Here is a 16,966-nt window from a genome sequence, read left to right as displayed (position 1 = left end):
TACAACTCCTATTTTTCAACCAAACAAGGCAATTAAGTATATGTCTATCTTAATTGCAAATTCTTCACCCGATGCCCGAGATTCAAAACTTGTTCTATTTGATTCTATATGCAACCAAGAATTTTCTTTGTCAAGTTTAATTCAAGATTCGTAAATAATATTTCACTGTTAGCTACGCAGTAAAATAATTAAAAGCAGAATCAAATAAACAACTCATAACGATTGATTCAAGATCTTCAATATAAGCTTCAAACAACATAATTATCTAACATCCATGATCCAAGGATACTAGAGTTTTTAGCTACTCATAATCATACAAAAATCAACAATAAAAGTTTTAAACATAATATTAACAAGCAAATAGAAGAAAGTTTAGAAGAGCTCTTTGAATCCTTGCTTCAAGATGATGTTCTTCTTCTCCTTTCTTAGCTCCAAGATGAAGCTCCTCCTTCTTCTATGGCTTTTTATCCCTCAAAATCTGATCTCTTTTCTCAATAATGGAGCTTTACTTTATGTAAGTTGAGTGGATCCTCTTAGATTTCCCATTTTGCCCCCAAATAATTGATTTCCCGGACTGGACTAGCGCGGGAGCGCATGACCAGCGCATGACCAACGCATGACCTGTGCATGACCCGCGCATGACCCGCTTTCTCTTGTTAAGATGTTGCTGCTCAACTTTTCGTCATTTGACTCCATTTTTCACTTGATTACCATCATAAATCCTTATTTGTTTAATGAACTCCTATGAGACATTAAAGTCATGATTAGAGCCAATTTTTGCATTTGAACATTTACAATAGTAAACCATCCTTAAGTTGAGCTAAAACATAGGCTATATTAAACAATTTAGCCTATTATCATAAACCTTTCAAGGTTGTTCTCTGCTCATTCTACTTCAATACTAACATATAGGAGGAATCTAGATCTCATTTTACATGAATACTACTTCAGTTCGTTCATGGCTAGAAGAACCTCGCAAGTATTAACAGACCACAGACAAGAAAACGACGGCAAGTCGCAATAACGTCCAAAGCCGGAAAGGCTGGAATTGTAAAATACATACTAACAATACCACAAGGCAACAATTAGAACAGATTGTACCCGGATAATAAAGCAACAACTATGAACAACAGGATTTTTCTTTCATTCTCATATAAGTGATTAAAACATCAAAATTACATTAATCAAGAACAGGTTAAGAAGAACGGACCTGAGACAAACTTTCCAAATGCAATCTGAAAGTGTTTAACTATAGAAAACTTGGACAGTCACGACAACCTCGACCAATCACCACCGAACCAACGAAGCAGCAATAACACTCAACTAAAACTCCATGACCGGACTTGAGTCAATTTCTTTTAAAATCAGAAGGAACGAAACTCAAAAATTCACATGAACTCCATAACAAATCTAAAAATCAAAATGACTGAAGCAACTATATCTCTGTGTGATTTTGCGTGTATGTGTGTGTGTCCGAATCGTTCTCGAAAAATCAGAGCAAAATGAAAGATATTACCGTTGAAGGTTCTTTTCTAATAAATCTCGAGGTTTGGCTGCTGTAGCTTAGATATTAGGGCTGGAAGATATGGAGATATCCCCGGAGTTAATGAGATCCATCACAAAACGATAACTCTGGTCGGAATCTAAGAGCAACTCTGATGAAGCAGTAGCCGAATCCGATGAAACAACAGTGGTTGTCGGATCTCTGGCCAAATCTGTCACCCTCCGTCGCCAGTAGTAACAGAGAAAGAGGAGGACGGAGGAGAATGAATAGCAGTGGTTGAGGCTGATGATTTTTTCGGTGATGGCTATGGGTGTGTGTCTAGTTTCATAAGGAAGAAGAAGTAACGTTGGGGGGGAGGGGTTCTATGGAAATGACGCTCAGCTTTTGCAGAGTATCTGCGTTCTTTCTTTTCAGGCCTTTTTTAGTTTTAGGCGTTACCCCCTTTCCACCTTTTTTTATTTTTTTAAGCATTAATTTATAGGTAGAGTCTAGGTTTAGGTGTATTTTTGTGTATTTTGCCCATTAGTCTCTAGGTCTTTTGTGTTAAGTCCTTAGGGTCTTATTTATTTGTTTTTGTTCCAAAGAAGAGTCTAGAAGGGTCCCTAGGCTTAAAGGACTAATCCGAATTGGGCCATGAATTGGGTTCTAAAACTCTTAAAATTATGATCTAACACCTTAATCAACTCATTTTAAAGTAAGATAAAAATACTACCCCATGCAAAAGCTAACATGAAACTATTATATATTTTTTATTTTCAAAATTATATAAAGATGAAAATATGGTTCTATTTTTTTTTTTTTGAAAGATACATACTAAAATATTTTTTGTAATTTTCATTTTTCTTGTAATAAAATAAAGTAAAAAAGTAAAAATGAGTTGAAATAGATATATTAGGCCTAAATTAAATATTTTACGCTAAAATATAAAAATCTTGGCGAGGGTCAAAAATCACATGTCTACAGCTGCCCCTCTTTGACTAGAAACGCGAAGAGTTTTCAGACAAAGAATGACTAGACAGGTTTTTTGACCCCGACCCTTATTTGGAAAGACTAAAACTAAGAAAAAGGGAATGTGACCGAGCCCTGGTATCTGAGCTTCCTACATATCCTTGGCTATAAAGGAATCAGGCCACGTGTAGTTCAGAGGTGAGTGAGATGATAGAGTACCGAGGTGGAAAGTCAGTCGAGGTGCCGTTCCGCCGAGGTTCCGGTCCGAGGTTCCTGTTATTACATCAAAAATCAAATGAAAAAGACTAACTAGGCCTTTAAACTACGAGTTACAAGATTCCTATCTATAAGTCTTCTGAAGCTTAATCTTGAGTCTTTAATGGTTCTTCATGCAGACTTTAGATTTGAACCTTGGCGCTTGTTAGCTGCAGGTGCTAGCTCGTTCTTCTTCAGCTTTTTTGGATCAAGACCGGACCTGTAGTGCTTGTGACTTCTACCATGTCTTAAGGAGTTCACATCCTCCATCAACTTCTGTATTTGGATTAACTTCTTGCCCTTCTCCTTTTTCTTTATTGTGACTAGCTTCTGTTGATCACCTCGGACTGTTGACTCGCATTTTTGCCGCGAGCTCCTTTTGTTGCTGACTTGAATTGTAATTTGAGCTGCTTTCCCTTTCTCCAGGTGGATACATGATTGCTGAACTCGAATTGTACTTTGAGATGCTTTCCTTTTCTCCAAGTGGACGCCTGACTGCTGAAGTTGAACTGTATTCCCCTGCTCTCCAGGTGGGCTCCTGACTGCTAAACTTGAACTTATTCCCTTGCTCTCCAGGTGGGCAACTGATTGCATGAACTTGAATTGTATTCCTTTGCTCTCCAGGTGGGCGCCTGACTTCAACAAAATAGACAAAATAAAGAAAAATTTTCTGCCCCAGTTTGGGTATCCAGACACATATGTAAGTGTAAAACGAACCACATTACCAAATATCAATAAGAACTTGAAAGCTAAAACTTGAGTTTCCTTGTTCTCCAGGTGGGCTCCTGACTGCTGACTTGAAATGTATTCCCTGCTCTTCAGGCGGGCTCCTGACTGCTGACTTGAAATGTACTTCCTGCTCTCCAGGCGGGCTCGTGACTGCTAAACTCGAATGTATTCCCTGCTCTCCAAGCGGGCTCCTGACTGCTAACTTGAATGTATTCCTTGCTCTCCAGGCGGGCTCCTGACTGCTGAACTTGAATGTATTCCCTGCTCTCCAAGCGGGCTCCTAACTGCTGAACTTGAATGTATTCCCTGCTCTTCAGGCAGGCTCCTGACTTCAACAAAATAGATAAAACAAAGAAAATTTTTCTTCCCCAGTTTGGGTATTTGGGAGCATATGTAAGTGTAAAACGAACAACATTGCCAAATATCAAAAAGAACTTGAAAGCTAAAACTTGAATTGTACTCCCTTGTTCTCCAGGTGGGCTCCTGATTGCTAACTTGAAATGTATTCTCTGCTCTTCAGGCGGGCTCCTGACTGCTGACTTGAAATGTATTCCCTGCTCTCCAGACGGGCTCCTGACTGCTAAACTTGAATGTATTCCCTGCTCTCCAGGCGGGCTCATGACTGCTGAACTGAAATGTATTCCCTTCTCTCCATGCGGGCTCATAACTGCTGACTTGAAATGTATTCCCTGCTCTCCAGGCGGGCTCCTGACTGCTGAACTTGAAATGTATTCCCTGCTCTCCAGGCGGACTCGTGACTTCAACAAAATAGACAAAACAAAGAAAATTTTCTGCCCCCGTTTGGTGGCTGGGCACATATGTGAGTGTTAAACTGAATCATATTACCAAATATTACTAAGAATTTGAAAGCTAGGTCCCATTATCCAGGGGGGTCCTGACAATTCTTACCTAAACGATAGTTTTAAATCTGAGTTATATCTTCTAAAGGTGTGACTTTCGCTAAATCTTGTTATCTAAGAGAGTCTTAAAGCTACATCCCATTATCCAGGAGGGTCCTGAAGATCACAAGTCAAGTTTTATCTTAAGAGTGACAATTTTACGGCTAAATTATACTACCCTACAACAAAACTTATGCTAAATCTTGTTATCTAATGGATATCTTAAAGCTAAGTCCCATCATTCAAGAGGGTCCTGAAAACTCCTAATTGAATCCTATCTTAAACATACAAACTTTGAAGCCAACTTATATTCCTTTGGGGTACATTTATGCTAGATTATGCTACTCATGATTGTTTATAATTTTAAACTAGGTCCCATTTTTCAGGAGGGTCCTGGAAATTTACTGTCAAAACTATTTGGTGCTTGCCTTTCCTTACGGAGGGTTTTTCCGAAACAAACAAAATTTCCTGCCCTTGTTTCAAATCAAAGAAAAATCTTGTCAGCATAAAAATATGGTGGTTGGTTTGTGGCCTTGACTTTGAGTACGATTGCTCCTTCACTTCCCATGATAACTTTGATTTCCACTCGAAGACCTTGCTTGTTTATTGATTAACCACTTTCTATGTCACCCTTATCACGGAAAATACTTCTGATCCGTTCCAACCCAATACCCTTCATCTATTGCATTGTGCTCTTGCATTGACATGTACTAAACCTTTGTGTTTCTCATGAATCTCAAAGCACGACAACTGCCACCCACTCATCGCGCATGTTGTTTTTTCTTGACTTAAACCACTGGCCCTGGACTTGAGGTCTGTTGCTCCTTCACTTGCCACGATAACTTTGATTTCTGCTCGGAGGACCTCACTTATCACTGATTAAACACCTTTTGTAAATCTTAACACAGAAAATACCTTTGATCCGTTCACCAAACTTGTTGCATTGTTCATGAATTGATACCCTCCATCTTGTTGCATTGTTCATGAATTGATATGTACCAAACCCTCGGGTTTCACCAGAAATACTTTTGATCCGTTTATCTAACACCCCCCATCTGTTGCATTGTTCCTGAATTGATGTGTACCAAACCTTTGTATTTCACAAGGGTCCCAAAGCATGTTGATTGTTACCAGCTCAGTGCGCTTGTTGTTCTTTCCTAACTTATGACACTTTGATGTACTGGCCAGATCCCGTTTTGTGCAATTGCAAAGCTGGTGGCAAATTTTGAAGTCATTTCTCACTTGTTCTGACCAAACAGACTCGGAAAGAGGAGGTAAACAAGACAAAAGGAACAGAGTAAAGGACAAAAGAAGGGGATGATTCCCAATAAGAAAACTACAAAGTAGAAACCTATCAGATATGGATACCAACTCTAATGACCATGACATGTGTGGCCTATTCTGTTGAGCAAGTCTGATGTTCAACTCCTGTTATACCCCTAAACCGTGAAACTGGGCTTCAATGCTCCGATTATCCAATCTGATTCACAATCCTTATTCGACTTGTAGTGCCCGAAGCATTTTCACCATCAAGCCTCTATCATTTTGTTCTTTCTCTCAACTTACTGTCGCCTTACGGTGCCCACAAGGGTTTTCACCAATAAGACTCTCTCATTTTTGGATTTCTCTCAGCTTCCATCGCCCTACGGTGCCCGTGAAGGTTTTCACCAATAAGACTCTCTCATTTTCATTATTTTTTTGCTTGGACCAGAGTGTTTCCCCTGATATGAATTACCTCTCCTTGCTTGACTTGGCATCTCTCGAAGACTGATCGGAAGGTCTTTCTTTAGACCGTAACGTAGGCTTTTGGATAGGGTTAAAAAGAAAGGATAACAAAGGCTCAAAACAATTCACATGGGTTCAAAATTACAACTTTCGGAATCAGATTTCTTACAACAACCACAACTTCTGCCCCAGTTTCTTGCTTGAGGACTTTTGGATTTTTATTTTAATGGGACCAAACCGTGAGGTTGCCTACGTATCCTTAAAAGGAATCATGTCGAACGTATTTCATGATATAGAAATTACTTTGTTGTTGTGATTTTCTCTTTTCTCTTTCTTTTCTTTCTCTTTTTTGCTTTCTTTTTCTCTTTTTGTTGTTTTTTTTCTTTTTCTTCTTTTCATTCTTTTTTTTTATTTTCATTTTTCTTCTCTCCCTTTTCATTCTTTTCTTTTCTCCTTTTTCTTTTACTTATCTTTCACGCTTGTGTTTTTGATCTTTGCTACTGATTCCGAAAGAGGGGTATGAAAGAAAATAAACAAGGCTCAAATGGGTGACGAAGGATAAGGTGTTTAGATAGCAGAACAAAATGTCTTTGTCATTCCAATCTTTAAAACATGCCAAGTACAAATAACACAATTAAACAAACCAAGGAAAACATTCGTAACATCTTTTGATTACGCCAGCCTTGATGACCATATCCACACATTCGCCTTCTATATCTGTTGAATACAATGCACCCTTGGACAATACTCTCACTTTCCTTACCACGAACGGCCCCTGTCAATTTGGCAAACTTACCTTTAGCTTCCACCCGATGCGGCATGATCCATTTCAATAGGGTTTCTTTATGTTCTATCTGCCCTAGTTTCACATGGTTCGGGCTTCAAGTGATCTCAAAATACCTTTACTTATTTCCCTCAAATGTCCCTATCATCTTCAAAATTGTTCCATTGCTTCATAACTAAACTGACTTTAAGACCAGGCCTAGAATTTTGCATGCATGTCATGTCACTAGAACTAGCATTAGACAAAAGACAATGAAAGGATAGAAAAGAGCTAAACAAAGAAAATGACTGGAAATAACAAAATACAGGACATTGCATTAGACAGACGGTGAAACAGTTCGAATAACAAAACAAGTAAAACAAACTGGGATACAACCCTGGAACAAACCTAGACAGCACTAAATGAGATACTACGACTAAAGGAACTAGACAAAATAAAAGGATAGAAGGGTTTGAGTCACAAGACAATATCCGGATTACAACCCTGAAATAACCCGGACAACAGAAATGACAACAAACTAAGCCACCAAAGCTCCTCCCTGGCTAACCAAGAAAAGAGCGTCTTTCCAGTCCTCCAATTCAACATCTTACCCACTGGCCTCTGCATCAACAATACTAGGAACTTCATAAGTCTTCATCACATTGTTCTTAACAAATTGATTTTGGGTTCCTTTTGCCAGCTCATTTTAAAGATCAACCCCTGATAGCGTTCAAAGCTTAGTAGCACGTGGACCTCCGAGGCTCCCAGAAGAATTCTCACATTTCTTTTCAAAATAAACCATACCCACCATATGCATCTCATTATGCACAGGCGATGAACTTTAGCTAGTGTCTGCTGCATCTGAATTTTGCACAACAATGTCGCCTGCATCAATAAGCTTCTGAATCGCATTCTTCATATTCCAACACTTCTCTATGTCATGCCCCGGGGCATCAGAGCAATAGGCGCACCTTTGAGAAAAATCAAACTTCTTTGGAAGAGGGTTTGGCATTTTTATCTGGGTCGGCTTCAACATGTCCAATTTCCTTAGCCTCTGAAACACACTGGCATATGACACTCCCAATGGAGTGAATGTATTCTTCTTCTGTAACCTCTCTTGCTTAAAGGCTTGACTGGGCCGGAAACTTGATCCAGGGGGTTTTCGGTAGGCTCGTGGGGGTGGATAGGCATTTTGTGGAGCTGGGTACTGGGAAAGTGATGTACTATTTTGGAAGTTTCGTGGAGAGAAGTGGAGTTGGGGAGGATCATTTGGTGTACAAGGATATCCACGGGGACTATGTCGAGGCTGGAAGTGTTGATCAGGAAAGCCCATCGGATCATCTTTTCTGTTTCTCTTTCTTCCACCTAATCTAACTGGGGTGTTCTGAATGTCTTTCGAACAACTCATGATTTTGCCTGACTTGATTCCCTTTTCCACTAGCTCCCCTATTTTTAACATATCTTTGAAAGGCTTTCCCAAGGCCAGGATCAAATGACTGAAGTAGGTGGGCCCCTGGGCTTGTAGGAAAAGCTCAACCATTTCTTCTTCGCCAATCGAGGTATTGACTCGAGCCACTTGCTCCTTCCACCTGAGCCCAAACTCCCTAAAGCTTTCCTCCAGCTTCTTTTCCATTTTAGATAGGGAGGAGCGGTCTGAGATAACACCTGATCTATTTTGAAAGCATCGAACAAAATCTTGAGCCATGTCACCCAATGTAGGCCACTTACCAACATCTTGACGATTATGTCATTACAAAGCTTCCCCAGTCAGGCTCTCACTAAAATACGCCATCAACAAATCATCTCTCTCGCCAACACTTCTCATTTTACTGCAATAATCCCTCAAATAGGCTACCGGATCTCCAACCCCATCATACAAGTTAAATTTTGGTACTTTAAACCCCACAGACAGACGAACGTCGGGGGACATAGAAAATTCTTTGTAAGACATGCTACCCTGGTCTCTCATTCCTTGCGTGTTCTTTAAGGACTGTTCTATGCCTTTCAGCCTCCTGGGTATCCCATCTCGCCCCTTTCTTCCTGTGAAATCTTCATTTACAACATGAGGCCCATCCCGCGTACGCTGCTTGTATGAGTTGGGAACCTTGTGGGCAACCTCTGAGGGGTAATATTGGGCATCATGAGCTTTGAGTGGGTGTTCATTGTTAGGGATGGTGGATAAGACCGGAGGGCAATTTTTGGAAAAGGTAATTGGAAGATGAGTGATGGAGCTACTAGGGTGGTTGGGAAAGCCATGATAAGTGGGTCGATCTGGAAAGTATGGGGAATCATCTGGCATTATGACCGGTGTTTGGGTAAGGGTAGAATTTAGGAAGCTAGGTGGTGGTAGGGGTGGTGCCTTCCCAGTCATCCAGGCTTGATACATGTCCGCCATGTGTTGTCTTAACATCCTCACATTTTCAACCAACCCATCGTCCTGTTCAACCAATTGCTTTTGGGCACCTGTATCAACCAACTCAGTTTTGTTGTTGTCTGCCATTGCCTTTTAACTTTATGTTGTGGAGATGAGTTACTACTTCGAGGACCATAAACCAACCACATTTCCGCTATGAAGATATCAAAAGGAACAAAATGGGGTCATCCCGTTAGCGTTAGGGCATTTAACACCAGAAATATCACATTCTGTGCAATGCACCTAGCAACAATTAATAGTTCTAGAATGACGTCGAGGATCATAAGGTCACTTGGCATCATCCCAATCTGTCCATTTGAATCTTCTCTTTTCTTTTCTTTCCTTGCATTTCTTAGCTCGCGCATTTTCTTTCCCCTTTTATTTCTGATTGTCGCTCTTTTCTTCCTTCCTAATTCTCACCTCCCATAATTTCACCATCTTTTTCTCTTTTTTTTCTTTTCTTTTAAAAAATAAAAAAATGATTCGAACGAACCCTATGTAGGTTGCCTACGTATCATGACGCCACATGAATCAGATCTTTGCGTAGTTCGGGAAGATCGGGAATAAAGGAAACAAACTGACATTCTCTGTTTCTTTTTCTTTTTCTTTTCTTTTTACCTTAATGACTACTCTGCTGAGAAAAGAGAAATAAATGAAGCAAATCTTTTTTTTTGAATTTTCTAAACTTAATGTTCTATAACTTATTGTAAACTCAAGCTTAACGGATTTTTTACTTTTCTTTGAAACAAATATTCTATTAAGGAAAAACTCTAGAAGAGAAAGATATTTTTTGATTCCTTTTTTTAGGAAGAAAATCTAAAGAGTGAACCACAGAAAAATATTTAGAATTTTCATTTGATATTCTGATGCAAGGTTTCGAAACAAACAATGAAAAAGATAAAACAAAATATTTTTGGATTTCAATTTTGATTGCCTAAAGAAGAATTCCTAATGATAAACAAAGGATAAAGTATGTTTTTTTTTATGTACAATATCCTAAAGTTTTAATAAAAAGATTTTTTTTTCATTTTTCACTAATTTCCCCAAGAAACACCTCAAAAGAAAATCTTTTTTGATTTTGGAATTAATACCTTAAAGAAGGATTTTAAAGAAGTACTAAAAGAAAATTCTCTTTTTTTTTTGAATTTTGGTCCTAATATAGTAGAGGAAATATAAAAACAATTAATTTTAAGTCCTAGATATTAATTTCCTAAAGGAAAAACAATCTCAAAGGAGAATTGTTTTTTTATTTCTTATAACAAAAACGCAAAATTCTTCTTCTTTTTTCTGGATTTTCGACTTGTAACACATTTCCACATACAAAATAAGAAATATAATAACAAAAGACTCGGCAAACTTAACCTGACTATTACAAACTCTAACATCACCTAAAAGACTAAATACTACTATACATGACTAGAAAATAAAACAAAAACAATTGACTCAAAACATAAAATGGCTCCTCGAGCAGCTCCTGAATGCAGTGATCCTGGGGTATCTGTCATGCTCAAACTCCAGTAAGTAGATCCACACCTGTATGAGAAAACTTAAACTAGCACTATGTGAGACAATAACATTCCCTAAGACACATGCAAGACATGATTGAGGCTATTTTTGCAAAATGGCTTATTTGGCCAAAAAGTGGCTAGAAGTAAAAAATTTGGCTATGAACCCGCAAAGCCAAGAACCTAAGATTTACTAGGAAGACCGGACCCTATGTGGGTTGCCTACGTATCACGTCCCGAAAGACGAGAATCAGGTATGCGTAGTTCGGGCAGATAGGATACGGGCGAGAAATAAAAATAACAACTAATTTAGAGAAAATATGTTTTTTTTTCTTTCTCTTTTTTTTTTGAAAAAATGATGAAACATGTAAACTCTTTTTTTTTATTTTCTTTTTCCCTTTTTTTGATTTTTGATTTTTGAAAAATGATGAAAAGTACAAAAATCTTTTGAATTTTCCAAGCTCTTTTTTTTTCTCTTAACAAAATGTAACAGAAAACATAATTAGGCCCCACTCGCTTTATCTTCACACTTCACCCTCTCTTTTTCTTTTCTTTTTCTTTCTTCTTTCTTTTTTCATTGTTTTTTTTCATTTCTTCATTTACCCTCAGCTATCATTGGTCCGCCAAATGACCCTTTTACCCTTGAATAAATGCAACATTTAGCACATAAGAAGCATCAGGATGGTCTTTTATTTTTTAGGGTATACCTGTCCTAGACGGACCCAACCCCTGTTGAGTCCCCTAAGTCAAGTGCACATGATGCAAACAAGCGTTCCTACTAGGGATCCGACATGAAGCTGAGTTACTCTAGGTTCAAAACCTGGGTATTTGTTCTAGACTTGTATACTCGAGCGGACAACTCGAGCCGAGGAGGGGGCTACGTACCGGGAACCAAAAGGTCATCCGGCTTAGTAACTTGTCCGAGCCTATTTCTTATTTCAAGATATTACACTAACAAAATAAGGAGTCTCGACCAGCGAGCACATCCTCGAAGATGAGAAAAGAAGGGTTTCGTAGCAGTTTATATACAGTTCAGATAATATCAAAGCGGTAAAAAGCAGCACTTAGCATATTAGGCCCAAACATGTGAATAAAATCAGATAATAAATAAAGCCAAATACGATAATTATTCTAAGCTCGAATTCTGAACCCTGAACCAGATATTTAGGGTTCGATCCCCAGCAGAGTCGCCAGAGCTGTCACACCTCCTTTTTACCTACACCCCAGAAGGGGTGTATATAAGGGAGTTTTTCCAATTAAAGGAAAATTAAAACGGGATTTATTGTTAAAAGATTCAGAGTCGCCACTTAGGATAATTATGGTGTCCCAAGTCACCGGTTTCAAATCCTGAATCGAGGAAAGATTGACTCTGTTTAACAGTCCGCGAACCAGAAATCCGGTTAAGGAATTCTGTTAACCCGGGAGAAGGTTTTAGGCATTCCCAGATTCTGTGGTTCTAGCACGGTCGCTCAACTGTTATTATCGTCCTATTATCTGATTTTAATACATGTTTTAGCCTAGGCTTCAATTTTAATTTTAACCGCTTTGTTTAATTATTTGTAAGGAAGATTGCAACGTTATTTAAAATACGTCTTGAACTACGTCACATAAATTCACCCGCGGTCCCCGACACATTTTATCCAACATTGTTGCGATTTGGATTTGGATCACATAAATGCGCACTGGAGTTTAGGGAGGTAAATTATTAAAATAATGCGTCTAAAGCAGCTACGCGTTTTACAAGATGTGTAGTTCCCAATTCAATGGTTGTGAGCAAAGGGCCCGAGATTATGGAGTACCTTTACTAAGTTTCAAGCTCATTCCCTCTTAAGCTCCTAGTTTCATATATTTGACTAAGCCCAATTCCTAAAGGACATGAACAAGTTAATTACTAATGGCTCGACCTCTTCCCAATTCCCATGACACAATTTCAAACAATTTCATGTTCATCACGACCGACCAGAATAAAGTGACAATATGCAAGCATCTAGAACAATTAAAGAAATGAAAATAAGGGAATGTGAAATGAAACTTAGCAAACAGTAAAAGGGAATCTGAGCCATTACAGACTTTCAAACAACCTAATTAGCTCATTATCGGTTGCATTTTACCTTTAGAGATAAAATTAAGACTAAGTTAACTACCTACATAACGCACACATCTTATTCATCTCGTTATTTGCCTAGATGATTCAAAAAAAACGCAAAAGAATTGATCGTCCAAAGCACACCACGAGATGGTGGACTACTCTTAAGCACAAGGAAAACTACTCTCAAGCACATGGAAGATTAAAATGATGAAAACTAATGTTAAAATACCCAAATAAGCTAAAACTTCCTAAATAATAAAAGAAAACGGCTACAACAACTTTAGATGTTCAAACATGACATAATTTTGTGAAACTCATCTATTTATATATAGCCAAAAATCACGAACAAAAATGCCCCTCGGGAGGTTCTGCGGCCGCACAATTCCATGCGCGGTCCGCAGATTTCTTCAGCTTGGCAGAAAGGTAAGTTCTGTGGCGGCACATTTCTAGATTTCTGCCCCGAGGCAATCTTTTGTGACCGCACAATTCTTGTGTGGTCTGCATATCACAAGGGCTTCAGGACTTGGCCTTCTTACATATTCTCTGAACTTTGAATCTGCCAGTAAAAGCCTAGTTCTGTGACCACACATTGTTGAAAGTCCTGTTGGGGTGTTTGCGACTGCAGATGGAATTCTGCGGATCGCACATCTTTGCTTCTGCGCCCTTTATTGCCTTGTGCTTCGGAAGGCACTTTTTTGAGTCAGAACTCATCACAAGAGACCAAACTTCTAGCATTCCTGCATTTTGCACTATTTCATTAGTAATAGGAAAACAATTTGATACTTTCAGACTAAGACAAGAGCAAAAAGGTGCTAATAAGCAGTCAAAATCCCTACTTATCAACTCCCCCAAACTTAAGTTTTTGCTTGTCCTCAAGCAAATAAATTAGTTCACACCTCCAAGAGTTAAGTGTCATTTCAGCGAGTCAAAATTGAGTCATTAACACATCAGTTGGGACCAAAAATTACTCACATTACTCATGCATTATCAAGAAGGCGACAAGTTATCCATTCATGCACATAGAGTTCTAATGCACAAGTACGGTTTCAAGTACCATAGGCTTGCCCCTCATGTAGATCACCACTAATGTAAGCTCACTCGGCTCGAAATCAAGTAGGACTTCTTTCGGGATGTAATGAAGTCTCTTTTATTAGGGTCAGATACAGTGTGGGTAGGTGGTTACACCTTTCCTTAATCACTCCATCTTTCATTTATCGGCTCACACATGCCAATTCCTAGAGGTACTTTCCTTTCATTGGGGACTAGAGAGACTTAACATCACTATTTCTTGATCATTTCATTCTTTATCTCCCCCTTTTGATTTCTCAATGCTTGAGATCATTACCTCTTTTTGAATCCATTCAACCCTTTCACTTAATCACTTTTACATTTTTCTTTTATTCTTTTCTTTTCTTGCCTTCTCTTCTCATAGAGATTATTTCTTTTCTCTATTTGTTCCATGATACCTTTTTCAACTTCCTCATTTCTCCCCCATACTTACATTTTAATCCATTTGATTCACAAGAGTGTTAAGAAAAGCTCGGGTGCCAAGAGAGGAACGTGATACAACGGGTAAAGGCTTGTAACATGGTAATCAAATGAGAAAGGCTAGAGGCTCGAAGGGGTTGACTAGGTATAATGACATTGGTTGGCAATAGAAAACTCAAACGGGCCAAGGAAAGCCTACAATCACTTCTCAAGCCAAGAAAAACTTAGGATTTCACCTTAAAACACATTGGGGGCAAGTTCTAGACCCTTCACATGGATACTTGGACTAGAATCAAATCATCTCACCCTTCATGCAACTAGATTGTAAAGGAGTATAGAGTCGAGGGCCCACAACGACCACATTAAAGTTTAATGATCACTATGTCCAATTAAATCGGTTGATGATTACCAGAGTCAACACAAGAGTCACAAAGTTACTAACTAGAGCTATTTCTTTTGGGAACCCTATCTCTAACCATAAGTACGTAGGTAAGTGTGTTAGTGCCAAATGAAACATGTTTGACTTTTCGAGCACGACTTAATTAGGTCTTTTTATTCATTACTACTACTATTACTACCAAAACACAAAACAGACGCATTCCCTTAAGAATGTTGTCACGCCATCCATCGTTGGAATGAGTCACCTGATTCACACAACAACTACCTTTGGAAAGAATGCATTAAGAAAACCAAAGGTATTTATTATCTACTAAAACAGAAAAAGAAGTTACTAAATCAAACACCAACTAATAAAGAAACAAACATAAAGAAGCTAAAAAGCAAAAGCTATTGACAGTGGAACGAATATACATAATGAGAGAGAGAGAGAAGATATATACATAATGAGAGAAAGAGAGAGAAGATATATATATATACACACACACACATGAATAAGAAATAAAATAATAAAATCAAGTTATTACATGTGAAATGTCTCAGAATGTATCAAATATAACAAATAAACTCCACCCCCTGAATAAAGATAAGTATTGTACCCAATGCTTAATAAAATAAGAGTAAAAGAGGGGAAAGAGTGAAGAGAACTCCCTATGGCTCCTTGGACATCTTTGTATCCCCATCAATGTCATTGCATTCCGGCTCAGCCAACTGGATGTCATAATCCTCAACTCTAGGTGTGGCTGGGTTGGCGAACATCAGACACACTGCCTCAGCAGTGTCGGCAGAAAGGTCAGGCTAGTCAGACTGGCAAGCTGGTGCTACTAGTGCAGATGAGGCTATAGGATCAGGTGCTAACTGGTGTAGGTCAAGTAATATGCGAATTAAAGATCTCTAGCTATAACAATTCTTTTCATTTCTCTTTGGAGCTTGTCCACTGACTTCGTGCTAGCTTGGGATTTCCTCATCTTCTTTACTTCATTTCCCAGCTCTTTGATTACTGACCCGTGATGTACCAAGGTAGCCATGATAGTGTTCTGGTTTTCTACGAGACAATGGCTCTTCAACGGTCGGAGGAATATGAGGTGTCGGAACAGAAGACTATGCTATAACATTACTAGATAAGTCAGATAGCTTTGTAGTGGCTGTTTGCATCTAGTTGTTGAGACTCGTCAATGTCTAGGAGACTCGCAGCGCAGAGAGTGGGCTAGTAGGTATGGGCATCGGCTTCAAAGCCGAAGAGGAAGCTGTGGAAGGAACTATAGTAAGGACTGTAGATGATGGTGGAGGCATGGTTATGGCACTGGAGGAAGGCTCGGCCGACGTGGATGTAACATCATCTGTCTCAACAACTACCACGTCTGGCTCATCAGACTGGCTTGTGGTGGTAGAAGGCTGAACTTTCCTTTTCGGATTGTTACATCCATAAGTGAGTACCAAGATAAAGGCTTCTTCAGCTTCACCTTTGTATCAAAATCCCTTGGCTCTACCCTCGCATCTGTAAGACACTCTATAATGGTGTTGGGATATGGGTAGGACCAGTTATCTTGCCGGGCGATCACTAAGATATTGGCCGACATCACGATACCACATTAATCGAGTACCCAACTATAATAAAAGCAACCCAGACTGCCCGAGGAGTCGGCAATAGAGTTCCATTTTGACTCGAGTCCAGTCTGCTGCTGACAAAGGATTGCTACCCTTTTTCCTTGAAGCTTAGTATGCTCTGGTGGATAGGAACCCCAGCAGCAATCCATGGGGGGTGGTGGTCCTGGTGCTGCTAGAATCATCGCTAACCAAGGACAGACTGCATCTCGAAGTGCACGCTTCTCCAAGTATTCTTTCGGCTCGACATCATCAAAGCCCAAGTATGTGTTGAATGTGAATTGATCAAATTTCACTTTGAGGTGCTTTTTCACCTTTGTCCCCTTTTTGATATCTGCTACATTAGCATAGAATTCTCAGACAAGGTATTCATCAGCATCTACTATGCTCTAAGTAAACCATATCCACCTTTTGCGTTCTCTGAACTGTCTCAGCACGGCCGAGTTATACGTCTCCAAATCTGTCAATAAGAACCGTCGCTCAAGGGCTAGCGATCTCGCCAACGACCATGTGCAGAAGCTAGTGAAAGCTGGCAGGCTGACAAATCGGTCCTCCCAGACCTCTTTCTTCTTTGTTCTTGCAAGCTTGGCAGCTGTAGCATCTCTCCCTCTTCCATAATCGGGGATGTCCTGAATGGGTGTATCTTG

General features: G+C 39.2%; 1 long non-coding RNA gene across 1 annotated transcript; it reads right to left on the bottom strand.

The window, feature by feature from the left end:
- Positions 1 to 222: 222 nt before the first annotated feature.
- On the bottom strand, positions 223 to 1,938 carry LOC138870166 (uncharacterized). Its single transcript, XR_011400406.1, has 2 exons — positions 1,211 to 1,938; positions 223 to 742 (listed from the first exon to the last, which is right to left on the bottom strand). It is a non-coding gene; the product is annotated as an uncharacterized lncRNA (long non-coding RNA).
- Between the last annotated feature and the right edge of the window lie 15,028 nt (positions 1,939 to 16,966).

Source organism: Nicotiana sylvestris, chromosome 6 (genome assembly GCF_000393655.2).
Source record: "Nicotiana sylvestris chromosome 6, ASM39365v2, whole genome shotgun sequence".
Lineage (NCBI taxonomy): Eukaryota > Viridiplantae > Streptophyta > Magnoliopsida > Solanales > Solanaceae > Nicotiana > Nicotiana sylvestris.
This window is presented reverse-complemented; position numbering and strand designations above follow the sequence as displayed.